A 12,372-nucleotide genomic window follows, 5' to 3' on the forward strand; every position below is an offset into this window, starting at 1 on the left:
TGAAATAAAATCCTGGTTCACTTCAAATCTACTAAAACTCAACTCTGACAAAACTGAGATCCTTCTCATTGGCACACAGTCAACACTTTCCAAAACCGACAGTTTCCCCCTCATCATTGATAACTGCTCTGTTTCCCCCTCCCCACAGGTTAAGAGTCTGAGTGTCATCCTCGACAGTACACTCTCCTTCCAATCTCACATCAATAACATCACCCGGTCTGCTTACTTCCACCTACGCAACATCAACCGCCTCCGCCCCTCCCTTACTCCCCATACCACTGCTATCCTCGTCCATAGTCTCATCACTTCCCGTCTGGATTACTGCAACTCCCTCCTCTCCGGTCTCACCCACAAATCCCTGCACAAACTTCAACTGGTCCAGAATTCAGCTGCCCGTGTCATCACCAGAACCCCCTCCATCCACCACATCACTCCCGTCCTACAGCAGCTCCACTGGCTCCCGGTCAAGTCCCGCATTGACTTCAAAATCCTTCTGCTAACATTCAAGGCCATTCACAATCTTGCCCCCCCATATCTTTCCAATCTTCTCCATATCGCCACTCCCTCTCGCACCCTCCGTTCATCCTCCTCCATTCTGCTGACTGTCCCCCCTGCCCGTCTCACCACCATGGGGAGCAGAGCTTTCAGCCGCTCTGCTCCCCGGCTCTGGAACTCTCTGCCACCCGAAATAAGGAACATCACTACACTATCTGATTTCAAGTCCAAACTCAAAACACACCTGTTTAAGATCACCTTTTTTAGTTAAATGAATTTTCTGTCAATTTTACTGTTTTCTTTTCTTGTGTACTTTGTGGCTTAAATTGTCTTTGTTTACTGTAAGGTGTCCTTGAGTGACAGAAAGGCGCCTATGAAATAAAATGTATTATTAATAAGCACATGAACAGTTTAGGACCAGATTTAGGACCAGTATGGGGATGTGACGGGGTCAGGAGTCAGTAAAGTCAGCGGTGGCAGCAGCAACAACGAACAAGCTAACATGTAACATGCAGTGGTATCCCCCGGGACACACTTAGTGAAAAGTCAAGTCCGAAACATCTACATTCACTATGTAGCCAGGTTGTCAACACAAACGTGTGGTTCAACAGCAAGGCCTTACAGTCACCGAAACCCATAATTGAAACTTGTACTTACTAATTATTTTTTCCCGTAACTCCAGCAGTCAGTACATCCAAACTTACTGTAAGTTTCTCTTTAGTAATAATCTTTTCTATGCCGAGGCCATATTGGTGTTGGTGACTTTACTATATAAACTGACAAAAATCATATGTAATGTAAATATTTGTCTCTTGCCATTAAATACCATTCATACTTTCGTAAGATCGTAAGATGAGGGAGTTTACCATGTCCTCCAAAAAAGTTGTCAAGAAAAACAATCTCTGTACAAAAAGTGCATTGCATTCAAGTACTTCCATCCCAGTATGTCGGTCTGTCTATAAACAATGAGCAAGACACAGGAACAGAACGTTCATGTGTATATAGCTCTGCACCCTGTTCTGTGATGCTGTTTGTCATATAATTATATAGTAACAGCATGACATACATGGCCAAAGAAACACTTCTGGTTCATGTATCACATTTGCTGTTCAGTTCCTGTTTTCATTCGGAGCCCTTACACATATTTTCCACTAATATATTTAGACTTACACACAGGAAATGCTGGTTTAAGGTCCAGTGTGGAGGATTTAGGGGTATACATGGCAGAACTGGACTACGATATTCAAAATAATGTTTTTATATGTAAATGATCAGCTGAAACATATATATTTTAGAGATAAGATGCACAGATGTGAGCCATATGCACTCACATATTGACACGCTGTACATTCGTGAACCCAGACTTAGAAAATGTGCACATGCTCAAACATCACTAACAAATGTCAAATACACACACATAGAGTACATATGGGAAAACGTAATGACACATCTCTTTTGTCATATTCAACCATCTCTCTCTCTCAAACACACGCACGCATTCACATTTGTCCACCACCACATCACACACACGGCAGCCTGCAGTGAAGACATGTGGCAGCCGTGTCCTGATCGTAACCGTCAGCCTCACTGTAATCTTTGTTGTTTTCCACAGATTCAGCTGCCATCACTCCCACACAAACCAGATCAGCCTGCTCCAAACTGTTTCAGCCACGATGGAGTTCAGCTCCAGCATGACTCAGAACAAAAACACAAGACATTTTCCGATGGAGACCACTGAACAGTAGCCCGAGCGGACCTTATGTATTTATATTGATTGCATCAGCCGGCAAGTGTAAGATTTAAAATGTGAATGCTCAGCTGATATAAAGAAAGTGTTCAAGTCAATTATGTATGGTGAAATGTTTGCATACATATACAACTATCTACACAGGACTTAAGCATCATTGTGTTCACTAGGTTAACAGAGATCAACTAACTTCTAAATTGTAGAATCTTTCAGCTCATTGTTTTGGTTTTAGGGCCCGCAACTTTATTGTTTTGTTTCATCCTCAGTGCTTACATCATTTCCAGCTGCTGCAAGCAGGTGTTCCTAGCATAAAAGCTCTGGCGAACCCATGCTGCTTAGAGGTGGGGAATCTGATGAAAATGTTTAACTATCGGACAGTCAATGTTTCTATTTTCTTCCTGCGTTCATCAAACTGCTTATTATGACCCATGTTGCATTGTTTAGGTCACCCAAAGAAGAGCCACGAAAAGCCACGTCACTCTATCGATATGTTTATGTTGCTTGGATAAAATCTTCCAATCGCCCACCCATAGAATACTGTTTCCATGTCCAGTACTAAACAGCAGACAGACACAATAAGCAAGTAGCTGATGAACACAGTGGAACCAGAAAATTTACCACAGGAGTTGTTGGCAACTAGAGGTGGATTTCATCGTTCGATGTCGAGATTCAGTTCCCGTCGGTCAGTTCGGCAGGATGAGTCGTTCATGTAGTTCATTCGTTCGTTCGTTCAGTCGCACTTCCGGTACAACGTCGTTCAGCGGTGAATTATGTAATGCACAGTTCTCAGCTCCTTGTTCTCAAACGATCGTGCTAACGGTCAACATAAGACTGTAGTTCAAGGCAAATAGAAAGCTGCAACTTCATGATTATGTGTACTCCTAGACAACACGACAGTTAGCAGCTAACAGCTAAAGCTGGCGAGCCAAGAATGAAGAACGAGTGACTAACTTAACGAGAATGACAGGGGAGGAATCATAACCGAACGAGAACGAGAGCTACGAACGATATGAAATGTTTTTTTTGTTTTTTTTTCATTGAAACGGTTCTCATTGGCTAAAATTCGACGACAGTGTCCTAGACCCAGCATACGATTGGCTGGCTCTCAGTCTTCCTCACCAATCTGATAACTAAACAGTGAAAAACACAGCGACTGGTCTATGAGAACGAACGAACGAACGAGAGAGAAGTGAAACGGGGAATCAGGTAAGTTGGTTCGCATTAAAGAGTCGTTCGTTTGAACTGATTCGTTCACGACCGAGCCATCACTATTGGCAACTAAAAACAGAGATTAAAGAGAGTGAATATTGGACTTACACCAGTCAGGCAGCCAGAAATGTGACTCTAAATGAATGCTACTGGATGTGCAAATAGTCAGTTGTTTGCTATAAAGTTTTCCACAACCAACTTTGAAAGATGACGTCATTGTTGTGTTTACAGCTTGTAGTGCTGCCCCCTTGTGCCCCAAAACTAATACTAACTAACTAACTAACTCAATCTCCTTTCAAAATGGTTCCATTTTTGCTTAAAGACTAAAGTAATTCAGTCATGTTTCGATCACGTTGCCCAACTTGGACGATTTAGAAATGATGTCCAATGAACTGTGTTTTGTATCATTTTATAATGTTTTTTACAACATTTGTCAAAATATTTATTTTCCCAAATGTACATCTAATCTTTTTAATTGCATTACTCTATCACACAACACACAGTTTGTTAGTCTGTAAATTTCAGCATATAGTTTAGTTGAATTGTGTATGACTTGGCATTTTTTTGTGCGTCATCTGACTATTTCTTTGCAAGGGTGACATTGTAATCTTATAAATCAAATGCCTCTTGAATTCAAAGAAACATCTATTTCCATCCAGTGTTTAAAAAGTTTTGTGAGACTCTGGTTATCCAAATTATAAATACTGCATCCCTTTTAAATAAAGAGGCTTTTAGGTCCGACTGCCTCTTTAGAAAATCTTTAAGATTTCTGTCATTAAAAGAATAAAAAATAAAAAGCAGACTTGGACGTTGGTCAAGAACAGTTTTATGAAAAAAAGGGGCTTTGACATCAGTAAAGTTGCCACCCATTTAAATGCGGGAGTTTGAAAGCACTGCCTGCACCTTGCAGCATGCAACAACTGCATCGCTGACTGGAAAACACTCTCTAGTGTACAACTGCATTGCTCTTGAAGAAGTTTGAAGGGAAGTCTTGTGATTCTCCGTAAGTTTTCTATTTAAATCACATGCAGCACGACCGAGTCATGCTTAAGTTATCTGAACAACTTTCATGTCAAACTTTCTCACGGCGTCTTTCCAAGAAGTTGAGATTAGACTGATTTGGTTGTCAAACTCACCCGTTCTCTTGGTCAGTGACTGAAAGTAGTGTTCCCGGGAGGGTTCATCGTTACAGCTCGTGGCTCTTTCCTCTTCACTGCAAACTGTCTGTCTCTGTCCTCTCTCTCGCTCTCTCTAACTCTGTCTCTGTCTCCTGTCTTGGAGCCCCAGCTGGGCCAACCTACACCAAAGCCTGCTGGAGTACGACTGCTCAGAGTCTAAACATGACCGGCCTTAAAGGTTTTTCTTGGGGAGAAAAAGCCCACATCCCACTGTCAGTCAAGCAGCCGAGCATAGTTTCAGCTGGGCCGCCATCCAAACAGACATGAAACTATTCTATTTCGGTCTGCCATATGAGCAGTGGTGCTGTTCAGAGGAGGGGGGGTTGGGGGGGACTCTGTGGTGGAGCATGTAATTGCAGAGTGACCAGTTATGGTGAGATGTAATTGCAGACCTCATCAGATGGAGAGAAACTGCCAACAAGACAAGGTAAAGGACTTTTAAATAAGTTAAAAAAGAGAAAAAAAGGAAAGAAACAACACAGACCACATAAATAAATGAGGAGCTGGGTTCCAGATGTGGCAGCAAAAGGAGGGAGGGGAGCAGAAAAAAGAGAAGGAGAGACAGAAAAGAGGGCTAGATGAAGGAACTGCCATGGCAGCAGAATGAATTCCCATTTCTGACACGCTGAAAGGGTGTTTACCTTCCCAGGAACAGTCGCACAAGATGGAGAGGGGGATTGGGGAAGGTGAGAGGATGTCGGGCCAGCCTTGTGTTGTTTCTGGACCTTTACCATAAATGCTCCTGGGTGTCTGGTTTCACATCAGCCTTGGAAATGACTACCTTGTGGAAAAATGGGAACTTTAATAGCGAGGAAGGAAAGTGAAAATATAAACGTCAGTCAGCTGGTTCCCATTACGAACGAGACTCAGCTGGTCTCTTTTGCTGCAGTTAATATCGCTACGTATTCTTGAGTGAATAATTACCATGTGATCATGTGAAGGGGGCGGCTCCACACACACTCCCATGTGCACATAAGAGTCAATAAATATTAGCTTTAGCTTAAATCTGAATGTAAACAGCTAATTTCCTCAGAAATTCTACCTCATTTCCTGGTAAACGCATCAGGGGAGTGCTCATTGAGGCACATTCTATCGCACATTGCTATGTGTTAGGGTTATTCTCAGCTAGACCCCATTTTTTAAAGAACTCGTTACCCAATTTGGGAAACACACATATTTGCTTTCTTGCCAAGAGTTACATGAGAGGATTGTTACCACTTTCAAGTTTGTACGCTTGAAATTAAGCTAGAGCCAGGAGAAAGTTATCTTAGCTTAGCATAAAGATGGGAAGCATCTAGCCCAGCTCTGCCACAAAGTTATCAAAACTGGCACCTCTTAAGCTTAGTAATTAAATCTATCTTGTTTAATATACAGGCCTTTGTAAAACATTGACAGAGTCCAGTACACGTCATGATAATGACGTGTACCTTGCACCTTGTGTGTGTTTCAAGGTGTTTGCCCGGTGTCCCCCTGTCAATCTGAACCCGCGGATAATTTATAAACATATGGATGCTGTTTTAATGTGTTGTGATAGAGATCCTGACCCACCAAACATCCTGGAAAGTGACAAAGACAGTCAGTACGTTACCTTGTAACGTTGCTTTGTGGGACATTTCTCTTTATTTAGTTGAGTGAGGGACCTGTGCAATTACCAGACCATCCGTTAGACACACCCTCCATATGCGCAGCCAGCTCATCCACTCACACTGGTTCGGTTTGCCAATACTGCGCCTCTGATACTATCAGATGAGTATACAGAAGTTATTGAAATGTAACATAAATAAAATGTTTAACTAAAAAAAAAATAATATTAAAAAATCGAGGTTTGTATCGAACCGTGGGTCAACAATCGTGATACAAACCGAATCATGAGTTTGGTGTATCGTTACAGCCCTAATGCTAAGCTAAGCTAACTGCTGGCTCTGGTAGATTTCTGCCTTCAGATAAGGTTGTGTTTGTTGTGTTCATGAGAGGAGTCCAAATAAACACCTCCCACTTGTGAAATTCACAACAATTCTTTAAAAGTGCACTTGTTGTGTTCTTTTCAATTTTATAGTTTCTCTGCAAAAAAGTGTTTGCCAGCAACACAGGCTGTTTCTCATCCTTTATATACCTTTATAGGGCTGGGACGACGCGTCGACGTAATCGACGACATAAATTCGTCGACATGAATAATTTGCGTCGACGCATCGTCCAAAACAGGAAGTGGTAGTACCTGCGGAGGCTGAGAATAGCCCCTCTCACACAGAGATGCTGCATCAACGCCGCAGCGGCTGTTCGCCAATTCTCCGCCGTTGGTCATTCACACAGAAAGCTGCGCTGCCGCTCCTAAAGAGACGTAACGGTAGACATCATGATGATGACGTCGGGGTGTTTCCCAGGTGTTTCCCCTGTCAATCTTAACCCGCGGACCGTTTATAATGTGTAGTGATTGAGAACCCGGCCCCCTAAACATCCTGGAAGGTGAAAGAGTTACGTTTTTCGTGCTAAATTACATTATTACATAATCGCCATCAGTAAACATGTCGCTGCGTGACTCTGTTTTCTGGGGGAAAGTTCACTAAAGTCTCGGTCGGGAGCAGTGTTGGTCAAGTTACTTGGAAATATTAATTAGTTACTCATTACTGATTACTTCTCCAAAAAAGTAATCCAGTTACTTTACTAGTTACTTTACTAAGTTACTTTTCAAAAACATGATGCACAACCTGAATATGTTATAAAGCAATAGACCTTTTGTGGCAGCGGGAAATAAATGGACAACAGTCAGACATGAGATAAACAAACCCAGTGTGAGCCAATATTACAGTAGCACCAGCTCCCAAAGGGCTTTGCATCACTACCACCTCTTCTAGTAGGGCTGGGTATTGTTAAGAACCTCACGATTCGATTTTGATTCTTCAGGTTGCAATTCGATTCAATATCGATTCGATTCAATATTGATTTAAATGCTTTGATATCGATTCAGTAATAAGCAGTAATAAACAAATAATTCATTAGAGTACCTGTTGATAATTTTCAAATTCAAAAAAGTAATCTTAAATTATAAATCTTTCCTCTATGAAGCTCTAGTTGAAATGTCACACGATGTGTTAAGTTATAAAATAGTGCAACCATAGTTAAGCTGAGAAAGTACCATTGTTTCTGGGATTGCATGGTACACTTTTGTCTGACATAAACAGCCATAACCGCAGTCCCTCCGCCCTCCGGCTAGACGCAAGGGGGTAAAACGTTGACACTGAGCCCCCTCTCTCCCCGGAGGAGAGTGCTACCCGCGGGCACACAGGGCAGCGGCCAGGGTGAGAAGCTGCGCTGGGAGTTTACAGTCTACGAAAGAGCGGTGCATCATGACATCGGCTACCCGCCTCCGCAGCTCCGACGGTGTTTCCGCGGCACATCACCCTCTGACCCTCAAGCGAGATCGAGGGTGAGACGCTTCCAGCCAGGCAAACCCGGCGCCGGAATGCAGTCAGCCCTGCATACGTCATTGTCACTCACCAGACAGTCTCACAAAAAAATCACGGTTAAGTAACGCAGTAACGCAGCCTGCTTGCGGAAAAGTAACAGTAATCTAATTACTGTTTTTGCAATTGTAATCCCTTACTTTATTCATTACTTGAAAAAAGTAATCGGATTACAGTGACTTCTAACGCGTTACTGCCCATCAGTGGTCGGGAGGGCTGACCATCGCGGTGATTTCTATCAACACAACCGCTTGAGTGAGTTAAAAGTTTTTGCCGGTGACAGATGCTGTTTTTGGGCAGAAATGTGATGAAGAGTTGGTAGGACAGGCGGGAGGACAGACACTGCTCCGCTTACAACTGCGGTATTTTTTTCCTCATATAAGTTACCAACGACATTTACAGTTACTACGTTACTTTTGTTTGGTCATGTAACGTTAAATTAATCGTTAGATTAGTCGACTAATAGAGAAAATAATCGCTAGATTAATCGTTTGAAAAATAATCGTTTGGGACAGCTCTATACCTTCATATTTCCCATATCAGATTACCTGCGTGCTAGCTTGCACGGTGGCTTCTAGATGCCGTTACCTAACAGCAGAGTTATCCTGACAAAACCACTAGAACACCAGGCATTTCATAATATACAGGTCTGAATCTTCTCAAGTTACGGCCAAGATCACAAGTTCCATTTTAAGGTGGTTGGTTCAGACATGTCTGTAACAGATTTTAAAAATAGAAAGTACGGTGACCTAAAGTTAGCATGAAACAGCTTTTGAAGTGCTATTTGGTTTGACATAGTTTCACATTTACTGTAAAAACAGGCAGTTGGGAGGTTATTAATTGGCGATTTAGTAGCCAGTAGCACTAAATGTGCAGTACAACAGTGAATACAGTACTGAGGTAGTTTTTTAGTTTAGTTTTTAGACAAACAATATTTTTATCCTGCTTGAATTGTGCCATGAACTACACATATGATGTTTGTCAATATGAGATTTGATAATAAAAAAATTAAGACAATAAAGTTACCTTTCATTGTACGAAAAGTAAAATATCATCTGGTTTTGTGTTAAACCACTCAACCACTACATCGTCCCGCTCAACACCCACAGTCCATTAACTCGGCACAGAAAAGGTACTAAAAAAAGGTAAAAATCACGATAAATCTGGTCATACTGACAACTGCAGTTATGTGAAAGGAGATTTTGCTAGTTCTGTGAGCTGTCAATATACAGCAGCTGCTCACAAGGTTCAAGTTTTGGTGACCGTTCAGCATGAAGACACCACTAATGCCTCTGTAGTCTTTATAATTACATATTTTCACATTCTTATATTTCATTACTTTCATGACAAATTACTAACTTGACAAACTTAAATCATATGAGCAGTTCATGACCAGTGATGCCAGTTACTTAGTAACGCATTACTCTAATCTGACCTCTCTTTTCAGTAACCAGTAATCTAACGCATTAATATTTCCAAACCAGTTACTTATTCAAGTCACTGTGCATTACTATTATTTTTGGCATTTTCCTTAGTAAGAATATATATTTTTGCTTTCTTCTTGTGTCTCGGGGAGTGATGTAACGTATGCAACAACTCAGGTGTAACACCACGCAGCGACACAAACACCAATGGAGGGAGGAGAGAGATGCACGTTTTCTAGCTGGAAATACAGTCATTGTTTTGAGTTCGTGTCAGCTAAAGATGAGAATATTAAGGTTCATTGTACACTCTGTGCTGGCGACAAATTACGATCAAGCTCCAAAAACACAACGTCAAATTTGCAGAAACATTTGGACTTGCAGCACAGCACAGTTAAGTTAAGTTTACAGACCAGGTCCCACCGAGCAAAGCCACGGCCTCGACTTCTGCAGGAGGTCCCCCACCACCCAAACAACAAAAGCTGGACTTCAGTGCAAAACAAGTAAGTGGGGGAGAGTTGAAGAAGTTGGTCGGGCGGTATGTTGTAAAGGAAATGTTGCCCTTAAACACGGTTGACTCGCCTTCGTTTCGTGCCATAATAAACAAGCTCCCTACTACTACCAATGCCGTGCTTGGCATTACTGTTAAAAATGCGCTTCCAATAAGGTGAGTATCGGCAAAAACCGGTTGTACTTTTTATGTTGAGGCGGCGGGGTGTTGTCGGCAGCTGCTGAATGTAACTAATAAAGTAACTTGTAATCTAACTTAGTTACTTTTAAAAACAAGTAATCAGTAATCAGATGACTTTTTCAAGGTATCTGTTGCAACACTGTTCATGACACAAATCAAACAGGATCAAAACATTTTTTGTCTCTCACCGTTCATTAGCATACAAAGGGACGTGACTTCGGCTCTCTACAGCCAATAGATAATCAAGACAAGCTCAAAGATCATGAAGAAGAGGTAGAGGTTCAGTAGAGGTTATGCAAATTGGTGGGAAGGTCTCAGGTGTTACTTGTAGTTTCTGTTGCTGTAGTTTTTCTGTGCTCACAAAGTAACCATTTAAGTTTGTTAAAATCACAGAGGTATAAGTTTCTTACAAATGCTGATGGATGGAGATTTGTCTAAGAGTAAGAGCTTCATTGTTTCAGAGAGAGTAAATGCTGAATGGGAGAAGCCAGGGCAGCAGCGGCTAGCCCGGACATGACATTAGTACTCAGGCTCTCTATTTCCCAAAATGTTGAGCTTCTCCTTCAAACATTAAAAAGGAGCATCTACCAAAGCCTCAGGTTCTGAAATTGGTTTGCGGTGCAGGATTCTGGGAACTCGACCCACGGCATGTCTTCTCCCTGGAGATGGGGGCTTGCTTCTTGGTTTCTCTTATATGAACCATCTAATTTCCAACTGGAGGGGCCCCATTCAAAGCAGCTGTGTGTCATTAGGACTGCTATTCTCATTGGCAAAGTGGGATTGTTAGATTACTGCTGAGAAAGAAGCTTAAAACCAAACCGACCCACGAATCACTCCTCAACCCTCTGTCCCCCTCAATTATCAGAATATAAAGAGGGGTTTTTAAAAATGTTTTCCCTCCTCAGTCATGCAGGAAAGTTTCCATGTGGATCCTGATTTTCACCCGACAGACGGACAGTGAGACAGACGGAGCATGAGTGGAAACACTGTAAAAACAACTGACAGATGAGGCTTTTAAGGCTTCGGGGGGAATAGAGCACAAATCCCTTTACTGTTTATACTCCGATAGATTAGGTTCACATATTTTCATACACATCCTCTCATCTGGGAGCTAATAAGTCATCCTGTTGAACAAATAGTAGCATGGACACCGCATGTCTGATATCGATTGTTATCATTTTTTTCACCTATTTCTTGCATGTCCTCTTAACAAAATAAAATGTTTTACAAAAAACACTTTTCTTTCTTTCTCTTCTCTGACAGCTCTTTTGTGCTCCGGTGTGATGCACACATTTGCTCCGATGCACATTTGGCATTCATCCGTGCAACCAAATAGGATCAACTGTTTCCTGTTTTTTCGACTTCGCCCTCATTCAATGGGCTCATTATCCCCTCAATTTAGAAACCTACATCCCATATTTGTCATCTTAAAAAACGAAGGGCCTTTATTTATCCTCTTTTCAAGTACCTCTTCAGCTCTCTGAGATTTGTCTGGAAACACTGCACCTCTAATACTTCACAAACCATTGGCAGTACACACAGGGTAACATGTTATTGAGGGCTGAAAAACAACATTAAAATGTAATTATGTATTTGCATGATATTCACCCGCTCCAGTTTGTGCAATTTAGGTGATTTATGTGGAATGTTTTATTTCCAGTTATACATCACGATTCATTTTCCACTAATGATGTTCACCTTTTGTTTCCATTTTGTTTTTTTGGTTTTCTTTCTAACTTTTACTCAATGGTCCCTGACGTAGTGCACATTATTTCATTCAGAGTCTACAGAAGAGCTGCCCGGTACAACCAGTCCTCCACTGATGGCTGGCTGGAGCAGAATAGGGTCTGTGCCTTGTTGAAGCCCCCCTCAGTGCTTCTCTTAAAGGAAATCATTTTCCATCAGTCTGAGCTAAGAACTTTTAGCAGTTCTGATCTGAAAGAAGAAGTCGTTTTCTCCTATGAGGTGTTATGTGTTTCTGCACAATGTTCTAAAAAGTACCCAAAAGTCATACTGGAGTAAAAGTAAAGATATCCTGTTAAAATATTACTCATAAGGTAAAATGGGATAGTCACCCATACATGTAGTACTTGAGTCAAGGTCTGAAAGTATCTGACATTAATTGTACTGAAGTATCAGACGTATTTTACTGGCAATAAATGTAGTCAAG

The 12,372-nt window shown here is 41.6% G+C and overlaps 1 protein-coding gene across 1 annotated transcript in view; it reads right to left on the reverse strand.

Annotated features, from left to right (window-relative positions):
- Positions 1–4,847, reverse strand: part of insc (INSC spindle orientation adaptor protein) — a 60,370-nt gene extending 55,523 nt beyond the window's left edge. Inside the window, exon 1 of the mRNA XM_030424545.1 lies at positions 4,588–4,847. The gene's annotated coding sequence lies outside the window, so the exon portion shown is untranslated. The remainder of the gene's footprint in view (positions 1–4,587) is intronic.
- Between the last annotated feature and the right edge of the window lie 7,525 nt (positions 4,848–12,372).

Source organism: Sparus aurata, chromosome 8 (genome assembly GCF_900880675.1).
Source record: "Sparus aurata chromosome 8, fSpaAur1.1, whole genome shotgun sequence".
NCBI lineage: Eukaryota > Metazoa > Chordata > Actinopteri > Spariformes > Sparidae > Sparus > Sparus aurata.